This window comes from Haliaeetus albicilla, chromosome 18 (assembly GCF_947461875.1).
Source record: "Haliaeetus albicilla chromosome 18, bHalAlb1.1, whole genome shotgun sequence".
Taxonomy (NCBI): Eukaryota; Metazoa; Chordata; class Aves; order Accipitriformes; family Accipitridae; genus Haliaeetus; species Haliaeetus albicilla.
The window spans coordinates 22,041,947-22,067,584 of NC_091500.1; the positions used below are offsets into that span (position 1 = coordinate 22,041,947).

At 43.5% G+C, this 25,638-nt stretch overlaps 1 long non-coding RNA gene across 1 annotated transcript; it reads right to left on the reverse strand.

Moving 5' to 3' along the window:
* Positions 1-900: 900 nt before the first annotated feature.
* On the reverse strand, positions 901-5,040 carry LOC138689728 (uncharacterized). The gene is made up of 2 exons (XR_011328631.1): positions 4,910-5,040; positions 901-3,520 (listed from the first exon to the last, which is right to left on the reverse strand). It is a non-coding gene; the product is annotated as an uncharacterized lncRNA (long non-coding RNA).
* Positions 5,041-25,638: the final 20,598 nt, after the last annotated feature.

Below are 25,638 nucleotides of genomic sequence, written 5' to 3' on the forward strand. Positions count from 1 at the left end.
TGGCAGGAGCATTACAGCTTGTGGGGTTTGTTAGTGAGGAAGGGGCGATGCCTGAGCGGAGAGGAGAGCAGCTCAGAAGATGAGGACTCCTCACAGGGATCACTGCAGAGGCAGCTCTCCTCTGCTTTGTACCGATGAAACACCAGACTGAACAGCTCTACTGATCTCAGGACGGGACCAGGAGCTGTTTAGGACTCCACAGCTTTAAGATAATGCCCTGAATTCCACCAAAATCTTATCGGCGAGTCCAGCCAGTCTCAGCACAGCAGTCTCTATGTGCTGCCAGGGCGCAGCTCCACTTTGTAAGCAGCCCACAGCCTTTTGCGACAGCATGAGCTTGCAGGTGGTGACAAGGTGCAGGCACCATGCCGAGCACGTAGCAGCCACCTAAGCTTCAATGGGATAAAAGAAAGATAACTGTGAAGGACCACAGCGGCAGGGAAAGGGGAATGATCTCACCGGGGGCTGATGGCAAATACTTGCACCGCCTGGATCCCGACCTGACTGCGCCGAGGCACAGCCCGGGTCTGAGTTTCGAGGGGCGAAGCTGTGGCATTCGGGACCTGGCTGCCAATACAAATTCCTCCTGCTGCCTCTGCCCAGCCCTCCCGTCCTACCACAGCTACGTCTAGACAGCAGCCTGGGGCAGGGATACTAGCGACACATGCATAGATTGTAGCTGGCTTTAAATGAGCAAATTGTTGCACCAGCAATGGTGTGGAGGGTGACTCTAAAGCAGAGGAAACTGAGGCAGGTTGCTGATAATACTGATTAAAAAAGGGGAAATTAATGGCTGAGCCTAGTCTATTTCCAGGCAAGCCCTAGAGTTACTTGGAAGCACAGATACACATAATAAAATAATAAAAATTACCAATAAAATTTTTTAAAAAGAGAGAGGAATTATAGGAAAAACACATAAATTTCTTTTATTTCCAGTCCAATCAACAAATACATACATTTTGCACAAACCTTTGGACTTCAGGCTAAGTGATACATCTAGAAAATCTGCATGTTACTGATCCTGTAAGATACAGGCTGTCTGAGTTCATCTTTGAATGAGTGCCCAACCCCATGCATGACTTTGAGGAATAATGGAAAAAAAGATGAGTCAATTTTTTTCAAACCAGTTTCCTCACTGGGAAAATATTCCTCTAGGTCACACAGTACTTATTTACTCAGTAAATACTATGACAGCGAGATTTACAACCACATCATTAATAACACTGATTGACAAAGAACTTCCTCAAAACTCTTTCATCTCCAGACAAACATGATATATGTGCAAAAGAGTGCAGTTATAAATTTACAGCTGAACATGTGTGTTTGGAGCCGGGGTGGGTAGGAAAAGGGGGAGGAGAGCATGAAAAATGCCTGATCTTCCCCCCCATGATCAGTATTTGGGACTGATTCATATTTCTTTTGAATAGTCGCTTATTTGTTTCATTTCTTTTGATCTCTTAGAGGATGAACTGGAAAGGACTCCTTTTTTGGAAGACTTGGGTGATTCTTTACACTTGAATCTGCTGACGATAAATTCATTATTTGTCTGTACTGAATGGACTAGATGACAGTTATCACTGGATTTGTTTAAGGACCATCTTAATAATTTTCCCTGTTGTCTGAATGCATCCACTCCACATCTACCCTGCAGGAATTGTGAGGAGAAAAGGGAGACCTCAGTGGAGGTGAATGCAGTTGCTTCAATGATCTTTTTATTGAAGCTATTTTGTATTTCATGAGTCTCTTCTGTTTGTGCCTTGTAATGGCCGTAGGATTTTATATTTATTGGTACCAATTACACTTGGTCTTCTTTTTAATAAAACAAATTTCCATTGTAAAATGACCTTGTGCCCAAGGAGAAAGTTTTGTGGTCCCAGTTAACTTGGAGAAATTTTTCTCAGGAAAAGAAGACTTAACAAACCCATTTCTTCTTTATTTTTGAGTACTGGATTTTTTTTTTTTTTACTTCATCATTTAGGATTATTTTTTCATTTTGTATCATATTTAGGTGTCTTTTACACTATACTTCATGTCATATAATTCTGACATTACTAAACTATTGACTGAATATTCCAGAACACACCTTAATTAAATTCTAAAGAAACAGGGAATGCAACTTACATTTTCTGGCCATCTTTAATACTAGATTTTTTGCAATTATCTGCAGCTGCCTAATCAACTAGTTACTTTTGCTTTGCAGGTTTATGCTGAATCTTTGAGTATTTTCTTACTAGCCCTGTTCTGGCAGACGAATATTAGAAAAAAACGCCAGCACCTGGATTTTCTGTATAGTCAGTGCAGAGAAGGAGCTACTTTGACGTCCACAGGCAGATTTTGTGTGCCTTTCTTTGGTGCCTAGCCTGAAGAAATGCAAGATTTTTGGAGAGGGGTAATATCTTTTATGGGACCAACTCCAGAGGCTTCCAGAAGTCCCAGCCTCTTTCTCAATCGCCTATATAGAGAATTTGGGTTTTATCTTTAGAGGAGAATTGCCTCATTAGGCATGTACAGTTTAAGTGCAAACCGAATTAGACAGCCTAGTCCCAGCCAGCGGCTGCAATAAAAATCTTGAAAAACTCCTCTGAACGTGCGCAGGCACCAAAGAGAAAGGCACAAATGGCTTTAAAAATAAATCTCACGGTTGTGCCAGCTTCATGATTTCGAGGGTCTGGCTCCTGCTGTTCGCACGCGTGGATTTGACAATGATACAAAAATTACTCAGACAGGCGTTTGCATCTTGCTGCCCGTCTGGCATGCCTTCAGCTTCGCTTCTAGTAAAGCCTGTCCCCCATCGCTGAAGAAGCTCTCGAGAAAGAGGGGCTTTTTAACACACCGCAGAGCTCGTGACACCATCCAAACTGACGAAGACATCTCCTGCAGCTCTGGCAGGCAGACGGGGCACGCTGATGGACATCTCGGACAGGGCTCCGGGACCTGCAGCTCATCCCCGGCTCCGGTTTTGCAGTGCTGGCGGTTGGGAGATGAGCTGCTCCGGGGCTGGAGCACCACACCTCCCCGGCGGTGGGCGGCCAAGGATGAGGGTCCTCTCCCGAGCCACCGAGAGAGATGGAGTGAAGGCAGCTGCATGCTGATGTGGAAAGCAGGAGGCTCAAGGGGGAAGCACAGGCAGCGAGGAAGGGGAACCAGGCGAAGAAAGTCACTTGGGTGCAGTGACAGAGACAGCCTTGGCTGGGACAAGGGGGGTTGTGCCCCCTCCCATCGCTGTGTGATACAGCCAGAGTGGCACCTATGGCTGTGTAGTGCATTCACCTCGAGGAACAGTTATCCAAACTGCATCCATGTTCGAGGCCCTACAGGTGTCCAGTGTGATGCAAGTGTACAGAAAGAGGCAACACCAGCCTCAAAGAGCCACGGAATAAGTAGTCAGGGTACACCAGGGTAGGGTGGAAAAGAGCGGTGGGCAGGGGAACCATGAACATCCAGAGCGATGTATCCGGAGGCGAGGTAGAGACAGGGTGCGGGACCCAGATCTTCTAATTGTGTTCAGTGATAATGGTCTCTGGAAATAAAAATGAAGAATGAAGCTGAGCTGCACTGCCTCTGTCTCCTCCTGTCTTCTCTCCCTTTCAGCTATATTTGCTGTAGATGTATAAAGGCACTGACAATATTAACTGCACTACAGGGGTGATACTGAGTTAATGACTGTATCGATACCGATATACGTAAGAAAACCAGATACAAGTCACCGGCATAACAGCACAGACACATAGGCACTCCTGCGGTATTATTCTGCACAGAGACACCCACACCAACCCGGGTTAGGGCTTATACAGGTGAATAACTGCAGATGTATCAGACCTGGGTGATGACGGATGCGCCGGGCAAAGGCTGGTGCAGCCCAGGCAGGCAGAGCCAGTGGCAATGTTCTGGGAAAACCACTAGATGTAGATACAGCGTTAGACTGTCTCTGGTCCAGGAAAATGTGGTATGTGTCTTCAAGGGAAAATTACCTTTCAGTGCCGTGAGAGGGGGCAGGTGCTTCTAAACAGAAATTAAAAACCTTTTTAAGGTTATACTGACCTCCTTGCAGCATGGTCACTGAGATTTGTTTGTCAGCTCACCAGGGCAGCGCTCGGGGCTGTTCATGCTGCAGGAAGCGTTAGTGTGCTCTTGGGTGAGAGCAAAATACTGAGAAATAAATGGTAGGTAAATAATGGGTCTGTCCTAAGGTAATGAGGCTCTTTTTCTGAATCCAGATGAGGAATTCATCAAAAGGAGAAGGCTAATGTAAACTCCTAAATGTTTAAATCATCTAAATGGTGCATGAGAAATGCTGCCTGGTTATACTCTGCCTTGGGCAGTAGGTCAGAGCATCAGCTAATATAAATCCATCAGCGCTACAGCAACGTACAGCAGCGCTGGACCGAGCCAGCAGGGCTGTTTGCTTGGGGCTGGCATGGCCAAGGAAAATGCCCCACAGAAAGACCACCCTGCTTGCAGCAGGCCAGGTAAAAAGAACGAAAAGCTATTGCCGAGGGCTTGTTAGAGCCCGGTCCGCTTCCCCTCTGACAGGAAGGCGCTCGCTATTCATATTCTCCATTTATTTTCCAATGGGATACAAAGTTAGGGTAGCAGGTTTACCCTGCAGCACTATCTTAGTGTCTGAAGAGCAGCAGAAAAGAACGTCTAGAAGGGAATAAAAAAATAAAATCATTGGCCAACTGGTAATTTTCTTAAAGATAAGATGGTGAGCAAAGAGGAGAGGCTGCCTGCAGGCTCATGGTGCTTGTGAGAAATCGAGCGTTCAAGGAGGCTCAGAATGAAGAAAATTGGTAATTTTCAAAGGGAAACATCAGGTTCAATGGATAAGAATGAAGCATCAAACCAAAATGCAATTAAAAGAGGACCCAATAAATAACTATCAAAAGACATTCCATAGTTTCCTTACCCCTGCCAACACCTGGTGTCACAGGCAGTCCCATCCAATTCCTGAACACAGGCATCACAGTATCCACACCGCCACCTTAAACAGAGCCCGGAGGCAGGTTTGAGCCCTGGCCCACTGCTTATCCAGGCTGTTTAACTGTTAACACACTTCCAGGCAGTGTTTTGGTGTATGCCAGCTTAAACTTTCCCAAATCCTGCTTGAGCAAGGTTTGGGAGGGGCCACGTGCGAGGGCCGGTTCCCAGCAGCCAGCACGGCTGTGATTGCATCGGGCTGGCTCCCGCTGCTCCGGCCTCCAACCCGTGCCCGGGCTTTGCACCCACAAAAACTTCCACGCGCCAGCACACCACACAGCAGGTTTTGCAAAACTAGGGGCCGCCCTCCTACCACAGGAAAAAAAATGTATTTGAGAAAACCCTCATATTTTTCAGGCATTTTTAGCTGGAAGAAAAGTCCTACCACAGAATAATTATGATGGCATAGGGGCACCAGATAAGATGCTGAGGAGATGCAGGTCAAGCGCTGTGTAAAGTTGCCTGAGCTGCCTCTCAACCTCTGGGCCAACGACTAGTTTCCAAACCTGTTTTAATTTGCGGTATGGACAGAGCCTTAAATCCCAATGAAGAAATGTATCATTGTTCTGTAAATGCCCTGATGGAAATAAAACTATGCACATGAATTAACTGAGTTCTATGTCACAGACTACAAAGCAGGGAAAAAGAGTCAGGATTTGGGTACAGTAGGAAAGGTTTCTCTGCCTTGGGTCAGGGAAGAACTGCCTTGCTGACACTTAGCCATGCTCAAGCAGCTGCCTGGCAGCAACTCATTCATGGCATGGAAACCATCCCTCAAACCTAGGGCAGGGCTCTGCATTGTGCACGTTGAAGGGCATCATCTCTCCGAGAGGAATAAGCTGCAAAAGCCAGTTGGCTTTTTCTCAATAAATTATTTTGGCAAGAATGACTTTTTCATCAAACAAAACTCTTTGCAACACAGTAATTTTTCTTATTTTGTGAAAGTGTTGAGCTGCTTAATTGTTTTTCATCCAATATTTTGACATAGCATTACTAAAACAGCTACTAAAATGTTTACATGCTAAAATCTCAGTCTCTGATAAATCAATGGAAAGGACATTAAGAAACACTGTGGCATCTTCACGAGAAAGCACAAAGAATAATAACCATGATTAATGACAATTTAGGAAAATCAGAGAACATAATTAGTTTTGAAACGTTTGGAATTTTAACACTTAGCTCCTATCGACAATGTTGTTTTTTGACCAGCTTTTCTCCGACCTGCTCTCAGGAGTTATCCACATGCTCAGTGTTTGCTGTTGCCTTCAAAGATTATAATCTCATTCAGGCAGAGACTCATCTTCTTGCATGTTTGCAAAGCACTTGCACAGTCTTGAAGGTCACTGAAGTTAAAAGAAACAGACCCATCAACACAAAGATCATGAAGAAGATACAAAGAAAAAAAAAATTGGTCTTCAAACTGCATGTGAGTGAAAATACATGTTTCCAGGATGGATAATATAATCCAAGATCTACATAATGATACAACTTAGTGTCTCGGCAAGCTCCGGGCCAGCTGAGCGGAGAAGTACACACGCATGTTATGCCTATGTCTACACTTGTGTGGCAGCAGTTTGTGTGTACAGCCTGAGCCAGCCTTCCTCTGCTTCGTGTGGGCACACAACAGCAAGGAGGTGGCCAGGCTGGCTATGCCGGCTCGCCATGGGGTCCTCAAATGACTAACATTACCTGGAGCCCCTGCTGCTGTGTTTTCCTTGCTCTTGCTGCCTGGGCTAAGCCGTTTACAGTCACAACACCGTGTGAGGTTTGCTCACTGCTAAAAAAGAAAGACATTCCCTGTTATAATGTATTTACTGCAGGAGGTTTTGACCTGTATGTGAACTGTTGGGGGTGGCTAAGGGAAGGACGTTCACATAAACAAAAACTACATCTGGGACATCTGTGAAACTGTCTGTGCCTTTCCTGAAATATGTCAGGGGTCCAAAAGTGAGAAAGGTTAAAACTATTGGTAACAGGGTACATTTATATGGCTCAGTGCTGTGTCATGTAACGGTATGAAAGAACTAGGCAAGAAGCCCTAAGCAGCATTAATGTCATATTTCACTTGGACTAACACACCCTGTATCTCATAGGGGCTGAAACGCAGTTTGGGTATTTTGGTGCACTGCTGCAATCTGCCGGGCAGACACATGCTACTACTTAAATGGGGAAGGGTTGGAGGAAGGAAGCTATGATGTGATTTACTCGAGATCTGAAAAATACCTGTGATGGAGCGAGTCTCCCAAACAGCACCCCAATGCCCCACGCACTCCCACCCCATCCTCCCTGTGCATCTGGGTAACGTGCAGAGGGAGGAGGAGAGGGGTAAGTGAAGCACCCAGCGAAGGTGAAGAATACAGTGATACCTGCTCTGCAAATTAAAAAAATGGATACTGGAAAACAACGCTTACAATTTGGTGACAATCTCCTCAGTGCTCTGAACCCCTTCACAGACATCATCCCCAGCCTGACCTTTTAAACCTGATGGTAGGCAGCTCAGTTCGTTACTTCATGTTGCTAATGAGATCCAGCACATACAGATCCCTCAGTATGTGCTGGGGAAAAGGTGCTACCCTTCCTGATCATTTGTCAGATGTGCCGATGTCCTATCCTCTACTCACAGCAGAAAGCATCCAAATGTCATTAAAGCCTGTCCTTACTGTCCAGGGACAACCGTTTAATGGAGCAGGTCACAAGGGCAGAGGGAGCTTTTAGATGTCACCAGGTGAACAACTGAAACGGCACCAGCTGGCAGGAGACAGATTTCAACTTGTGGCATGAGCGGCACAGAATGGGAGATAGTTACTGGGGTTACTGAGACAAGGAGGACAGACACAAGGGATAAAACTAATGGCTTCAGCAGAAAATACGGAGTGAAAGACGAGAGGTCCCATGGTTGGCGCCACCGGGACAGGGGTGTTTGCAGCTGGTGGGTGCAGCGCTCCCCAACCCCTGACTCAGGGCAAGGACCCAGGGTTAAAACAAGTTTATTGAGGTGAGGGTATGGATTAAACCTCCTTCCACATTTACACAGCAGGACTCACTGCATTTTAAGTGCAGTGGGTTTTAATTAGCTATTAGCTAAGCAGGTGCCAGAAGCCACCGCCCCTATTGCAGCCGCTGCCTCCACGGTGTCTGGGTGTCACGGCACCCTGTCCTTGAGCTGCCTGTCCTGCCCCCCCGGTGGGACCAGGCTCCCCCATGCCCCACGGCACTCCCTGGTGCACAGCATGGTCTCCGCTGCAGCCCGGCGGCCGCGGGAGAGTCACGGGGCTGGGAGCAAAGGGGAAGAGCTGCTGCCTTTTGCTATGCCGCGCACAGGCGTGATGTGTGGGGTGAGCTGCAGCGAAACCACCAAGCTGCTGGCAGCCACTCAAATGCCCCAGGACACCCGCCTGCACCTTGTCACTGCCTCACATTTCAGAGAAACAATTTCCAGCCTGCTTTCTCCTCCACCACGTCACAGCCTGCTCGCCCCAGGAGCTTCATTTCTGCATGCGATGCCATTTGAACCTGCATTCATACTCCCAAGTTCGGTAAGCTGACAGGAACAACCTGTCTTTGGGCTGAGGCGTTTTTTTTTCTTTTTTGGAAATTTCACAGTGCGCTTCTGAGTGTAGCTGCCTTTCAAAAGCATGAACTCTTGAGTGCAGAGGACTGGACTGTATCCGCTGCAACCTGCCATTGCTAAGTGCGGTTGACCTCCTCCACTCGCTCCAATTCCAAAACACACGTCCTGTTTACTCAGTATTAAAATTCTTTTTGGCACACAGTGTATAACAGATATGGTATATAGATTAAAAAAAAATACACATGTTCAGCTTTTCCTGGAGGAGTTTCACATGTGATGAGTCTGTCACATGTCAGTTACTTAACACAAACCCAACAAATGACCACCAAGGTGGAAGAAAAATGACTTGATGCAGGATCTTACTACTTCATGACTGAAACCTGTAGCTCTTGCAGAAGTTTTAACCCCAATATGGAGGAGATGCCATTTCAGCCTTCTTCCAGCGTGTCCATGTGCAGACAGCTGGAGCCCTGCAGCCCTCCCATGAGTGCCGGGACCTTCCATCCCCACCTCCACTGCTGCCTCCGGTTCTTCTTTCCAGACATGTACCCTCCATGCTTTTCTTCACGCTGCCGTTATTTTTCACCCTTCCCTGCCTGACCTCTGCCTCCATGCTGTGCTCTCCTGCTTGGCGCCTGCTTCCCCGGTCCCTGCTGCATTCAGCGGAGGGAAGAACGATAGGTGGGAAAACCCTACAAGCGGAGGGGAGCGACTGTGCACCGACTGCTAGGGGAACCGGCAGAAGCCATCAGGTCTCCCAAGCCGACTTTGCTGGTTTAATGGGAACTTTGGATCAAATACAGACAGGACCTCCTAGGATTCGCAGGTGAGACTCCTCGTGCATGTCGAAGATGCTGTTTTGTCGAGTATCCTGAGTGATGCTAACAGACATCAGTTGCAGGGATGCAGGGAGCGGGGTCCTGAAGGCTGACACTGCTCGCCATTCATCACCGAGGCAGTGGGAACCACCAGGAATTGCCATCACTGTGAAAAACATAACCAGAACAAACAACCCCCCCCAAACTGTTGCTCACCTTGCTCAGGAGAGTTGAGAACACACTGGTGGATATAAAGAGAAAATAAACAAGATTTTAAAATGGAGTTGTCATTCTTCTGCCCTAAACTCTGCCTGACATGTACTGCTTAATGTGTGTGTATTTTCCTTTGGATGAATGTGGCCATACACGTCTTAAAATGTTCCTCCATAAAATGAAAGCGTAATATGCAATACAGCGTGTTGAAGATATATTGAAGATATTTACTACATTCTCCTTATGTAGATGGTGTTTGTTTAACCATCTTTATTCACAGTAATTGACTGTTGCTATTGCTATTCTTTTTAGCACCAATTAAAAGTTGTTCTGTACTTCTTTACCAATATATTTTTAAGCCGCTCAGTGCTTAATACAAGTTTGTAACCTGCAGGCTCAAGTCTTGTGGAGACTCGTGCACATGAATAATTCATAAACTGAGGAACAGTGGCTTTTAACATAAGTAAAACTACTTGAAAGAGAAAAGTAGCTCACGGTTGAATTCTCTGCAGGAATTGACCTTAATTTGCTCTTCAGATCTAGACTGCCCTATTAGGAAGCTTTCTTGTCTGTTTTTTATTTATTTTATATAGGTAGGTAATACAGATAAAAAAGGTCTCCAAACTCTATAAATCTTCTAAGTTAGACTGAACTTTCATGAAGGTTGTAATGCTGTGGACAGCATCATAAACCAAGGGGTTCCTCTGCCTCCCTCATTGCCTCGACATTCAATAGTTTCTGTATGACTGTGAGGAGGCAGACGAGGTGACTCAAATGCCATTAATGTTTACAAGACAGTTCTGTGAAGCCTTAAAAGCAGGTACCAATGCCAGTGAAGCTCAGCTCTCATCCCATGCATTTGCATTTGTAGTGTAAAAAGAAAATCCCTGATAAGTAATTATTGCATTCCTTGATTTTCCTTAAACAGAGAGAAAGCAGAGAAAATTTTGAGGAGTAATGAAACCGAACTCAGCTGTCACATTCACAAAGTGCCATACATTCATCTTGCTGTTAAAAACTGTAGGGAAAAATGTGGTAAAAGCAAAGCTCTCCCTGCTTACAAAATAAACAGTGAAATATAAACTGGATTACTTGTCATATCAGGAACATGTCACTTTTTTCAGGATGTTCAGCCTGATTATGAGTTCTGGCAATTTTATTCCAGAAAACCTCCATGAATTTCACTGGATAGAAGTTGTAGTAGAAATAATCATAAGGTGATGTAGCCTAAGGTCCCTTTTACTTGCTATGTGGTAGAAAAAGGATGGCTTTTGCCCTCAGAGGTTAAAAATTTGCCAGTTGTAGTTGTGACTTGCACATTTTTAAGAAAAATCAGAATGAAAAAAAATTTTTAAACCTTTTTTTTTTGAGTCATCTACCATCCTCTTACCATGTGAGGCAGCTGTAGCACCGGAGAGCAAGACTCAGGGCAGTTACTGGTTGCAGCGTGAACACTCACTCACTTCTCTTGGAGCTGGCAGTTCATTAGCAGCCAGTTTATCAACTCTGCCTTACCACAGGGCCCTCTGAATTTTTCATGATCTCCTCCCCTTAAGACAGCAAACCCATAATTTTTTTCTACACAAGCAACAGGACATGAGATTCAAGGGATGAAAAGTAAATTTTGGACTTTGGTCAATGTCTTCAATGCTGTTTAAGAAATTTCATGGATTGAGATGCATTCCTACACTTCCACCCCAAAACTCCCTTAGTTTCAGACACGGAAGAGTATTCCTTACTGTCCTCTCTGGGTTGCCCCTCAGCTGAGGACACATTTTCTGTACAGAAGGTGCAGAATTGCCTAGTTCTGTGCACGCATGATTTTGCGTCTTCACCTGGGTTGAGTGGACGAAGCAGTGTCTGTGTCACCTCCCTCAGACTAATAAACCCAAATTATTTTTTTTCCTCTGTTGTCTCAGGAAACATTTGTAAATGTTGCAGGACACAGGAATGCAGCCTGGGTTTCGTCTGTACCTTATCGAGATGTCCTGGCCGCTGAGCTCTTGCAACGGCTCCCCTGTCACTGGCTGCCTTGCGTCCCTGTGCATCCCTGGCCGTGCGGCAGTCCTGCTCAGCACGACGGGTGGAAGGGGACAGGTCTCTCCCCACACACCCTGTTTCATGTCAACATCTTCGCTTTGTGGAAGCAGCATTTTCTCCACAAGGCTTAGCAGGCCCTACCCGCTGCTAACATCCACTAAACTCTGCTAAATGAATCTTTATTTTTTTATTATAAAGTTTTGAGTAAGGTTTTGGGAAAACAGGTTTGGAAAGACAATTAAAAGAAAACCTAAACAATTTACACAGAGACAAGGCCCTCTTAACGTATTCCAAGCTACCTTAGCCAAACCACTGCTCCTCAGATGCTGATGGGTCTGGATAATTGAGGAAACAGCTCTCCAGTGTCACCAGTGTCTCTCATTGCCATTTCAGCTCTTCAGGACTTTCTTCTTCTTCCATAGTACCAGCCTGGCTTGATGCAAAGTAAAGGCACCACTGGTGATGTCTACCTCAATGCTTAATCACGTTTCAGAATCAGGAGGTTTTTTTCCTTCAATTCACATACTTTGATAATAATTATGCTTCTGAGGCTAATAGCAATTGTGCCTGTGTTCTGCACAGTCTGTAGTACTGTCTCAGGTTCTGGCAGAGATAGACGCAATCTTTTTTCAGCATTATTAAGAGGATATAAAAAGAAAATCTATCCCTGGTACATTTCTGAGCCAAGCTAACTGGTATCATTTTGAGCTTGTCTTGGATCATACCAACCCTCAGCCTTTGGAGTTTGGATCCCAAAGAGATGTAGGTGCCCATGGGGAAACCCTGATTCAGGTACCCCATCACTTATGGTACCCCTGCCCCATAAGCAGTGGTCCTAGACGTCTACGTACTTTCTGCATAGGCTCAAAGGCCTTTTATTGTGTGCTGTAAATGCCTCCTCAACACTCAGTTTAACTAGTTGGGAGCATATTGCTGGAGCCAGATAGGTCTGATAGGTAAGGAAGAGCAGAGCTTGCAGCCCCCGACTTACAGGTCCCTGGGACCTTGCTATCAGCTTGCTCTGTGCTTTTCTAGCGCAAAGCTGACCTTTTGAAGCTTCCAGCTCCCTTTGTGCTGTGCTTGCTTGTACTTCAATCAGCACAGCTGCACGACGAGGAACAAGTGGGGCAGCCTTGTAAAGCACGAACCATCAGAGCGTAGATATGTTGAATAAACAAACTGCAAGGCGAGACTGAGTTCTTGCATCTCTTGACAAAAGCAGTATGTCCTTGCAGCTCGTGCATCTCGCAGCTCCAGAGGGATTAGCATAGTGTTTACCTGCTCTTTCCCAGGCTGGGCAAATGCTTGATCTTGCTCATGTGTACACAAGTTTTTGACAGTTGCTGTAGCACAACAGGAACCTTCCCTTCTCTCTCATTGTTTGTAACCTTTGAGGACTAACCAGCCAAGCTTTCTTACAGCATCAAAAACGCAGCTTATTTTAAATTAACTTCCAGGGCAAAAAGGGCTGCTTTCAAATGATCAGTCGCTGACCGAGTTGGATATCCCTCCCTCAGCAAGCTTCAGCTTTCTTTCGAGGGGAGGAAAGGGCTTTTCTGCTCCCAGAGAGCAGGGACCTGGCTGGCTTTTGGGGAGCTTCGTGGAAGGAGAAGGAGCAGGAAGGTGGCACTGCTGTGCCTGCCCCTGCACCGGAGGAACAGGGAAACGCTTCCCTCTCCTGTGGGACTCTGTTTGGGTACTAGTTCACTATTATTTCGTGCATGGCATTTAATACTTGTCTTCTGGTAGTGACTAATGCTCCATTGTGTCTCTGGGCACTTTGTGTAAAGAGATATTTAACCAGAATAAAAGCAAGATGCTGCCAAGAACGTGCAGTGGGGGTGTGCAGAACAAAGTTAGGAACGTTTCCTGGTGTATCAATCACGGCTAGAGTAAGGGTACACCTACAGCACCAAGCAATGCACTGTGTACGTCACAGCAACGGCCCACAGCACTGATACTTGCATAATTCTTCTTTTTCTTCTTCATTTTATCTTCACTATGCCCGTCTTCCTTTACATACTTGAATAGGTATATATTAAATAGGATTTATACGGGTTCGGTAGCAGAACTAATACCAGCTGATGTGGTGGTTCAGCAGTGAGTCATGTACCACGGTTGAATGCCTTCCCCTCGTCCACACCACCAAGAGTGTCCCAGTGTAAGGGTAGCGTATTCACTATGTGAAAGCAGGTAGCAGCCTGGAGAGCCCTCCGGGACGTGTGGTGCTCCCTTCCCTTGCTGTGGGATGTGACCAGTGCTTCGCACACAGGTACTGACATGTCCAGTGTCAGAAAATTAAAACTACGGAATGAGAGAGGCCTTTGCTACCATTTCCACAGTTTGCGAAATGCTGATCATAAAAGACGAAAAATGTGAAAAAGTAGATAATAATAAAAAAAATCTCTGTCTGCTTTTTCCAGTAAACAGTGCTGTCATTTAAATAAAGGCAAAGCTGAAAGAGGAAACAGAAGATTGCCAGCAGTAATAGCCCATGTTTTGAATGGCTCCGCTTATCTGGATCTTATTTTGGCTTGGCACTGTTGGTGTAACTTTATTTCTCAAACACTAGCATCAGCACTTAAATTTATCAGGCTCTGAGGACTATCTGTTGAGATAAACTCAGCCTACCCAACGTGGCAACATTAAAAGCATTGATGGAACCTCAAATAGAACTGGCAACTCCTTTGCAGTGCTAAATAAAGTAACAACAGAAAATTCACACTGCGGCTGGTCACTCTGTATGCAAACAAACTGAATTCCCATGGGCCCCTTTGTATGTCCTAAGAGGTTTGGTGAATGGGAAACAACAAGATATATCCCTCTCCTGTCACAGCTAAAAGTCATGTCCTGGTTTAACCCCTTGCTACCTCTTCATCCCCATTAAAAATTCTGGTATTAGTTTTCTTAATTTGGGAGGGGGAAAAAAGGAGGGGGGATAGAGTCCAGAATTTTTCCTGTTCCCAGTCTTTAATTTACCTCCTTATGTCATTGCTGCTTCTTCCCTGGGTTTGCACAATGGGGTTAAAAGCCTAAATGAGTAGGAAGCCAGATACTGGTTATTCTGTGACTTGTCCAGAAGTACAAGCTGAGATGAAGAGACATTTCTGGGTATTGTTCAATGCCCTTGGTGAGTTGGAGGGTAAAACCTCTGGCCCATTTTTATTTTTCAGGTTATACTGGTACTCAAAGGCTTTTACATTTGTACGTTTATCACATTGGAAATGGATGTATAGAAATTGCATGCTAGAAAACAGGAAGGAGAGATGCGTTATATTCACAGAGGTAAAAGGAGAAGCGCGATTTCCCCTTTTCGCTGGATTCCTAGAGCTCTACCTTTCTTCAAGGAATTGCCTGTCCTAGCCCACGTTAACCATAGCATGCATGGCAATATGCAGTCCACCTCACCTGGAATAACCATAGGTATCCTATAAATACTTTACCAAGCAGCAAGCACCCAAACTGCCCAAGCTGCCTTTTCACAAGCTGTCTTATCACTGCCTGGGGCCCTGATACCTAAAGAAAAGAATTAACTATTTAAATGGCACAGTGATTTTGCAAAAGCTGGCTAGCAAGTTGTCACTATATAAATCTGGATTCATATTCTTATAGCTGGTTCAATAACACTCCTCCAGCTTACAACTGGAACGGATCATATTATCTATTTTCTATAGTACTTGATTAAATTAGTTTCTTTTCCTGTTTGTGAGACACTCACAAAGAACTCCTGTTTCCTCTCAGTCTGACTTTTGTCTAGGTGCCAGATAACTTATACAAACTAACCTGTTCGTGAACTGTTGATTTAGACTGGCAAACTAAGCTGCATGGCCTGGCTCCAAACTGCTGATTGGACTAATATCTCATTTCGTGACTGCAGAGCGAGCTTGCCACTTGGCCCTTCCAGTACTATGTAGCCTGTGCCAGCGTGGCCATTGTGAAAGTACAGCTTGTACTTGCCAAAGCTGGTTTTATAGCTAACTTCTACAGCTCGCTCTAAAATAAACTACAAGTACACAACTTGTCTGCCTTTTCCAACTTTGCCTTTTGCCAGCGTAAATTTTTGTGAACTTAAGGATCATGTCCTCACAGAGAAAATAGTGAAGCTACATTTCTAGTATAAACAGGGTTAGAAAACTTATTTACTAACAGACATTTGTACCTTGGCTGGCTTTAATGAAGTGACATGTCAAAACAATAAATATTAAAAGCTAGCACAAGGATTGATGGTAAAAGAAAGTTTTTTTCATTAGAAAGCATCAGAAATCACTTGTAGAGAAAGGACTCGAACTCTATCGAAGCCTGTGTGTGAGGTCTGTGCGTGACTATGAATTTTAATTTATGAACTAAAGGGAGAAGATTGGTAGCAACTCTTGGAGACTCTTGTTATTGATCAGAAAGAAGAAAAAAAGGAAGGAAACTAAGGACATAGGAATGGATAATGGAACAGCAGAAGCAGAACTGGGAGAAAGAATGATTCTTGTAAAAGTCATCAGGTAGAAGGTACAGTTAATGAGTTTCCATGTAGGAGACTAGAAGATACCAGTGAGAAACAACTGATAAATTGATGTACAAGAAGTTCAAGGAGTCCAAACAACAAACTCCTCTGGAAATTAGAAGTACTGTGCAGAATGTAAAAATAGATATTGTAGGGAAGACTGAAACACAGTTGAATAGCAATCAAGATTTGATCTCTGGTATTGAAATGTTTATGCTAAAGAGAAGAGATAAATAAATAGCAGACTACTGTAATGTCTTCAGTACTGGTGATGGTATAAAAAAAGATTCCTTAAGAATAACTAGAAAAGATATTAACAATACAGGAAGATAAATACTATAAAAGACAATATCATTAAGGAAGGCTTTCAGTACCCAGATATCAATTAGAGATGAAAAATCAGATATCTGGTTTGATAGCCAAGAAATTTCCTCATCAGCTTGCAACTGAAAAACAAATTCCTGAACAAAGAAGGGATTTGTATCTTGTCTTGTTAGAACATGAGGCTATTTTAAAAGAAGTGCTGGCCACATAAGGCAGTCTTGTTTCACATGAGGTTAAATTAATTGCAAGGATCAACAAAAAGATTTTCCAGTTTCTGAAGGGGAATCTGTAGGATACAGGGAAAGCTAATGAGTGAAGTCATTGGCACTGAGGAGTTTGGAAAATTGAATGATACTTGGATGTTAAAGAGAGAAAAAAAATGGTTACTTAGAGTTTCACACCAAGAAAAGGAAGAAAATGTAAAGAAGGGTTCTAAACTTGTTTAGGTAAACAACCATGTAAAAATTATGTTGGAAGTAGGTAAAAAAACTAAACACAAGGAAAAAGGAGCTTTTCCAAAATTACAAGTTACTCAGAGATCAGTTCTAAAGGCTGAATCTGTAGCTCTATATAGCTATTCTGCAGTGCCCATCCCTGTATTATATGAAGTCTACAGGTACCTTTGAAATTCACTGTGACCTTTAATACATTTAATGGATATTCTGTTATTCTCTTTTCCTGGATGACAGGAAATTTTGCTGAGCAATTACATTTTAGACTCCTTTTCATCTTACAACACTTAGTCAGAGTGTTTGAGATGTTTCTGTAGCTTCACTTCACCTCTTTCATCCCACGGATGTCAGACAGAGCTCACATCCACTGCCAGGTGTGATGCTAGAGCACACTGTGGTTTATAGCTTGCTCCAGCTGTCTTTGACAAGATATGCTGGCCTTCTCCACCAACCAAAATGGGAGGAGGGCAACCAGTTGAAAAGGTGCAAGAACCCAACCCAGCAATTTGCTTAGGTGGGACTAACTGGAACCCTCCACATTCCCTTTAAGTCTTTTCTCATCTTTGATCTGTTGCTGCCTTCTGGCTTTGCTATGTAATAAGGATCCTACTGTCTTTAAATATTGCAGGTGTCAGCTGTTTTTTCAACACTGCCCTGAAATTACTGAACAGAAGGATCACAGTAGCAATTTACACAAACTGTGGAAGTGCAAGCTATGGTCCCCATTTTCTTTCATTTTCACCCATTGTTCAATAATTCATGTATACTCAAGATTTCAAATTACTTTCAAGTTCTATGACTAATAGGGTGTGGAGCTGTAATTTACTTATATGAATGTTTCATGACTTCCTTTCCAGCGAATTTGGAGAAGATATCTCAAAACCTCACTTGCTTAGCATTTTGACAAGGAGCCAGTGGCTGAGCTGAAATTTTACTTGAATTTAGCATGTAAATTCTGTCCATATGCAAAAGGAAAAAGATTGTATTGTCATTTCACTTATCATTACCTGCCACTTACAAGGAGCGCTTCAGATGCATTTGGCTAGGCTCCCAGTGCAAAGAAGGGCAAAATATAGTATGTGAAACATCAATTATTAAGATACAATATTCATTACAATGGATGTAGTCACTAGGAAGGGCTAATGTGCTCAGGGATACACGTTGGTCTTGATTTATAGATATTAACTCATGTACTGATATTTAGACAGAGTAAGTACTAGGTAGACAAAGAGTGGTATAAAAAAAGTCCCCACCAAGGCTCAACCAAAAAAAGGAAAAGAAATGGGATTTATTAATATTTTATTCTCTCCGATTAGTGCTGCAAGGTTGAAAATCCATCCCTTAGGTTTTATCAAAAAGCCCTACCACTTTTGTCTTGTACCATGTTAAAAATGCAGAACCTTTCCAATGTTTCTTTTCCCTCCTTTTTTCTGCTCACTCCTAATGTTGCTGTCCTCCTGCTCCCAAAGCTAGGGTGGCTCTCCCTCTCTAGAAAGGCCCTCCTCCGAAACTCTTTCGCTCTGTTGAGACTTTGCTGATTTGTGCATACCCACAGCAACATTAGCCCTGCTCTTTGGCTGGATCGGACACCTTATAACTTTTACCAAAGGGCTACAGTTGCCAGGGTTTATGTTATGTACATGTACAAACCCCTACATGCCTACACACAGCCTACATCCAGCCTTCACCGGCTAATGCAAAACCTCCCTCATTGCTCCAGCCTCCGACAGCTCCTGCCCTCACCTATGAACACAGAGGAACACCTTGAAAGGCAAAAACCCATGCAATGTCTTATCTCATAGAGTTTTATGACGACCAGCCATAACAAGTCAGCATGTGAACGGCATTTCCCTGGAACTGTTGCAATGAAAGGCAAATCCAGGGACCAGGGGATATGCTGTCCAGTTCCCAGAAGAGATTGCCTAAGGAAGGGAGGGAATCGCCGGCGGCATTTTCTTAAGAACAGGTTGGACAAAGAGCTAACAGGAGTGGCAGAGGCAGAGATAAATAAACCTGCCTTTGGGGAGAGGGAGGGATTTGAAGACAGAGTACACTCCCTTTCTCCTCTGCTTTCTATCATTTGTCTAGCTACACTGATTTTTGGCACCATTCCTAAGGCTTGCCTCCATGCCCACACTAATTTGGATGATGGACCATCAGAGAGGTGCTGGAACAGGAATCAAGACATGCAGGGCATGTTTTCTCCTTCAGTATTGCCTCACTGTTTGACCTTGAGCTTCTCACATCCTGCCATGATAGCCAAGACCGTGCATCTGCAGATAGAGCTCACCGTAACTCACCTGCTTCATAGTGCTAAGATTTTGGATGACACTCAATATGCAAAAACCTCATATTTTTTTGTGAAATAAGAAGAAAATAAATCCTAAATTATGTGAAGACTCACTACAGAAAAATGTTAAGAACAGTCACAGAAAGGTATGCTTACACTGTGTAAAGCCAATGTGGGCTCTGCAGTGCTTTTCATATTTTCTAATGGTCACACCAATATCTTGTCCCACACATTTTACTTGTGTGAAGTAACATGCAAAAAACCTTCCTGAAATTGCAGGGACACTCACAAGCAGTAGTGAACAACTGCTATTTTGATTAAATTCACCTCAAGTTGCAGCTAGCATCTCTGAAAAGCGAACTCAGAAAGCCTGGGTGGAAATGAGTTAAATAGAATGAGGTGATTTCTGGGTTGGGGTCCTGGCCGTTCTCCTGCCCTGTGCTGCACATCTTTCCCAAATGAACCCCCAGCAACTGCAACTGCCTCCTTCTTCGGCAGCCTGCTCATTTAGTCTGAATTCCTGAGTATCCAGAATATGCAGAACAAGGAACCTTGATAGTGCAGTAGCATTTTAAAGTGATTGACTTTTCCGCATATTTCTCATGACAAGGACTAAAATATCTTGGAAAGTAATACAATTCCTCAAGGAGAAAAAAATATTACTTTTCTCCACAAGAGAAAATTTTTGAAGAACTGGGAGAAGTAAAGAGAAAAAAATGTGCATGTATAAATCACTTTTAGATGAAAATGCAGCTATTGGCAGCCTTGGTAAAAAGCAGGGCTAGCAATCAGTAAGCAGAAATGTAAATTCAATAAACATGTCTGTGTGTACAAGCTGATAAAGAAGAACTGCTGTAACCCGGCTGTAAACAACAAGATTGTGGTTCAGGCTGAGTTAGGGGCAGAAGCAACTTATTTGCATTACTTTCTTACTGTATGACCAAACATAAGCCTTCCATGTTCGCAAAATTTCAGCCTAACAGGCTGAAATATAGGTAGCAGTCCCACAAACTGCACAAGGAGAAAATGTGGTTGTATGGATTGTAGAAAACTGGATTTTGCCCAAGTACTTTCCTTTATGAATCCTCTCCTAAATGGATTAATCCATCCCGACACCCCACACCTTCCCCAGCCCACTGCTGCCCACTGGCCCACCTCTGGCCTCCGACCCCTCATTCTTCTCTCCCCCCTCTGCACTGGGAAGGACCTCACTTGAAAGTTTCAAAAATAGCAAAATAAGGGTGTTTCCGAGTGGAAAGTGAAAAATAAGTGAACATCTTCTGCAACAGGAGCTCTGAGTCTCCCTGAGGTCTTCACCCGTTTCCATCCATTCATGTCACCTGTCCCAGGCTTTCTGCTAGCAAGCTCCTACCAATGTAGGATTAAAAAGTATATATGTATTGTAGTGTCATGTTATAAAGTTGGAACTTGGCTTGATTATTCTTGCAGAGCCAAATTATTTTGTACTCTAGACTCAACATCCTCTCCCAGAAGGGTTGGACAGAGGGCACTGCCTTGAACCGTGTCACTTGAGATATTTAAGGGGAATGAAAATCATGACAAGCAGTGCAAACACCGTTCAGCCCAAAGGCCATTATTTAAAGTAAGTACCTTTTGCTGTTGATCCGTACCGCCAGCACCCACTGTTAGCAAGGCTGAAAGTCAGATGCAGTTTATCTGTTTTATCAGCTGCATTTGGTCGCTCCAACCATGTAAGAATTCATGCTATAAAAAGACATGGTGATAAAAGCAAAGGGTGACCATGGAACAGAGATCTGACACCAGCCTCCTGCGTTTTCAAGCGGCACGGAAGTCTAAAATCACTGAAATGCTTGTTTTCATCAAAATTTCAGTAACATGAAACTGTTTGGGTTATCTTTGGGTTTGCTTCTGGATGAGGCCAACATGACTGTAGATCCTACTTTTTATGCCTCCTTTATTCTGGTAACATTAACAGATTCTTTGGTTTGACAAAAGAAACTGTCTTCCTTTAATGTTCGCTGTCATTTGTGTGTTTCTAAAACGGCAGATGCCATGCTCTGGTGGACCCATAATCAGAGCTGATAAAGAAGGCACTGAAGCCCCATGCACAATGTAATTAAAGCCATGTCTGTCACGTTTTTTGTTGCATGTTGATCTTCAGCCATGGTATTTTAATGTTGAAGGACATAGTCTGTGTGAGACAATGGAAAATTTACTAATTGTCATGAGTCCTCCCGAGCAACAATGCACACAAAAAAGATAAAGTTTCTACAGTTGCACTGAATCGGCTATTTCTCCTCGGTTAAAGGAAGGAATAACAAGCAAATCTGTGGAGTAATGATTATTAAACGATTACCTTTCACCCTACCATCAAAGACCAATTTGTGGGTTTGAGAAATCACAGTCATTTTCAAATCAAATTTTCACCTTCTGAAATGCAAAAGCAATGCAAATGCAACTCTGGATTTTCAATTTTGCATCATGTTAAATATTTGGATTAGTCTTCTAGGCTCTGTTTATGTCTATAAGTCCTGGTGATTATTCTAGCATAATTACTGAACCTTGGTTTCATTTTTGTGTTTATAACTTGCTAATTAACTGCAAATGGAAGTCCTCCCCAGCTGCTTTTGCATCTCTCTTTCCTTTGGTCCCTCATTCCAACAACTGAAGCCTGGAAAATTTTCTTTCTGAAATAGAAATAGAGATACCAATTTAATTTAATTCAGCTGTCAAAACTACAGACCAGAAATAGATGCCAGAAGATGTGTGATTTTCAGGTAATTTCTCCTCACGGGAATGCTTCTGTCTCATTTAAAACGTTCATTTAAAGCAAAAGCCTGAGGTCCCAGCCCATCCTGCTGTATACTGGGCTGAAAACAAAACCCTTAACTAACAAGATACAACAAACCCTTGCAGCCAGAAAGCAATATATCGTTGACTCCTGCATGTTTTGTAGACTTAATCCAGAAACACATTGTACTGAAGGCAGATAACTCCTACTGAAATGAGGCAACTCAGAAGGGCATGTGTTATTATTAAATATACATAGGAACAAAAAAACATGCTGACTTTTTTTTCAAGCGCTTGTGTATAGGTATAATCCTATGATTGATGTTTCTATACCCATGCACTAATAGCCAAAGAGATTTTCACATTCGCAAGATCCGCTGGAGAACATCCAATTCCCCTCCATTCACCTGGATCTCATAAAAGCCGCAGGGTGATGGACGATCCTGGGCTAGCTCTTAGGCTAAAGCAAGCTTGCTTATCCTTGGTAATGGTGTTCTCAGTAATTGCAGGAGGAGTTCTATTAAAAAATACTTGGCCAAATAGACCAGATATAAATCTAGATTAAAATCCTCTTTTAGAGCATCATCATTACCTAGTAAAGGTGTAGACCTACTTCCCACAACTGAAGGAAACATATATCTGCTTTGCATCCACAAAATGTGGGGGTTTTTTCAGTATTCTCTCATCTTACTGCATTGTGACTCAGCTGAAACAAGTTTTCAGTGTTTCCCTCTGGAAGGTGACTCCCCAGTGAGATTTGAGCCCACTTCTTATACCTTTCATAAGACTTTTCAATCCATGCATCCAGTTCTTTCCTTTAGCTATCAAAGACCAAAGCCTTTTTGATAGCTGTTTTCTGGGAAGGTAGGTAAGATTCACAGCGTGACCCACAGTGTGAATGTACCTGTAGATAATCACATGAAAGCGAACAGAGACTTTCTTACCATCAACCGCTCTTCCTGATGCGCACAGTCACAGCCCGCACTCCTACCCCTTCTTTTCAGATCACGATGAATTTTGTGATTCTGCATCTGGAGGAGCTGCCAGGATGCTCTGATCTGCCCCCGTGGCAGCCACAGGAGGTGGGTGCAGAGGAGACAGCCTCAGGCACGGATCTGCACTTACTGCCGGCTACAAAATCCTCCAGTTTACAGGTCTGTGGGAAAGCTCCCCTGCTGTCTGAGTGCACATACGGCCAGTGCATCTCGAAAGATGGATAAAGTAAACCTTCTTTGATGGACAGTTTTATTCACATTTCTTTATCAAAGAATAAAGATATAGCATAAATACTTGAGAAAGTAGTATCAAGGTAACGAGCTGAAAATGAACTTGCTTTAATGAGACGGATGTGGTTGGTTGATTATGTTCAGTCATCATTTTCTAACCTTGATCTAAATTTCCCTTTGCATCTCAAGTTCCTACTATATAAAATCATATTTATTTTCCTGTACTCCCCGCTGATCTCAGCTTTCCAGGTTGCTTTGTAATTTACTTTAATCCTCCTGTGGGTGAATCACCCTTCATGCTGGTGTCTTCTGCCAGAAATGATTTTTGGGTCCTGGTGCACTTTACTGGGCTGTGTTCTTCCACAGAGTGACTGATGACCCTAGTAAAATTCAGAAGTGGTTTACAGCCAGGAGGAAGTTTTCTGTGACAGAGAAATAACTTTAAGCTCCGTGACAGCTTTGAAGGGCTCTAGTGAATACAGTTTAAGAATGAAACAACTTGGGAAAAAGCATGTAACACAAATATTGGGTTTCTTCAGTGCCACTTGTACTCATGGGGTATTTCTGGGAATGATGGGAGCCAAGGGTGGCATATACACCTACCACAGCTGAGAGCAGAGTGCCAAGTGACTCCAGCTGGGGCTGGCTCAAGAGCTATAGCTCCTGCCAAACACCCTGTGAATAAAAGACTGGCTTGGATCAGTCCAAACACCACTAGAAGGCTCTGTGTAGGACTGACACTGTTGGAGAAAACTGGTGGAGAGACACAAGTAACAGTGCTTTTCTGGTTTTATTTTTTTCCATAAAAATCTTCTCTTCTGACGACTGTTTCAGTGCAGTATTCTCACAGGCAAGGAGTGGCTCAGAGGCACAGATCCTGTTTGGGCTTTGCTCAGGACCAGGTCTAATTCCCGCAGCAAGACTGCTCTGGCCAGAATGACCTATGCTGGCTGTCAAATCCATGTCCATCAACCGACTCACAACTGGTTGTTCAGTGATACGAACTGTTGAATATCACTGTTCCCAATGGGCCTCTATAAATGCAGTGCAGTCTGTCCCCTGGAGAAGAGTCCTCAAGCTGGGATGGGTCAAGCAATGAAGGGTTTTAGCTGAGCAGTGGGTCTTACTTCTTCTGATGGGGAGAGATGCTAAGGCACAGTGCAATGCTTTAGATGTGAGGATGTGGCTGTACTGGCAGGAGTTATGGGAAAAACTCACTCCTAGACTCTCTGTGGGCAGTGGTACAGAAGAGTAGGTTTTCTCCGTAGAGGTAAAAGTCTTGGCTACTGCAGAAAACTGCAGTTAATCTACAGAGCCCAGTATCTGGGGTTCAGCCCAGTTCTCTGCTGAATCTATTGCAATGCTCAAACTCTTGCTAGAAGATTCCCATTATTGTGAAATAGCCCTGAGGAGCTGAAGGGCATGAAGGGTCCAGGGGTCTTTGAATATAAGCAGAAGAAATACTCTCAGACATGAGGTACGACAGGACAGCTCTCACTTTTCTCTTTTCTGTAAAGCTGAATTCCTTTTCAGGTGTTATTTTTCATTTGAGTGAGATATGAATGAAATTTCTACAAATATTACCCACTCCCTCTGCCACTGGTACTTTAAGATTACACTCTTTGTAGTTACAAATAGCTCGGCTGACATGGTAAAAAGCCAAGCCCATGGCTCATGTGAATCGATGGAAGTAGGCTGATCCCCACGCACTGGGGAGCTCGCCCAACGCTGGGCATCGTTATCCTTCAGCTTTCTCATCAGCAGGCAAACAGAGGCACCTGGAGAATGAGCTGCATTTGAAAGTCTTCTTCAAACAATACTAAATAATTTCATGGTATTGTGCTTTAAGCTCTAAAGAGCCTCTGCTTTTTTAAATGCCAAAATATAAAGCATAATCATATAGTCTTCATATAGAGGAGTGGGTTATAAATAGAGCGGTGCCAAAGTGTTGACTCATATGGCTTTTAAATGGCTTTTATTTACAGTCAGAATATTACAGAATAGACATTATTGTGGCAAGACTTTCTACAGCATTGTAACTAGCAAAACCATTTCAAAGATCACATGCTTGGATCTCTATCAGCACAGGATGATCTTGTCCCTGCTTCAGGAGCTTACAGAGGAAAAAGAGAAACAACAGGGTAAAGCTTTCTGGAAGCATTGGCATACAAGTAAGGTGCAGTTATTATGATATACAATGCACAGTGTTCTACAATGAACAAGCTGTCTCACTATATCTCAGAGCCGCTCTACAATAATTGTTTCTTGGTAAATTACATTTTCATAATCTTTATTATATCTGTTATCTTACAAAAAATCTTCCTCTCTTGCCCACTTAGCTGTTCTAAGCAATTCTCCTTTAGGTACATGTGTACAAGAACTCTGCAAGATGTTTTTGTAACTGTGAAAACCATTGTATTGCACCTCGTCCTGCAGCTGACCAGCTGTGGAACTGGT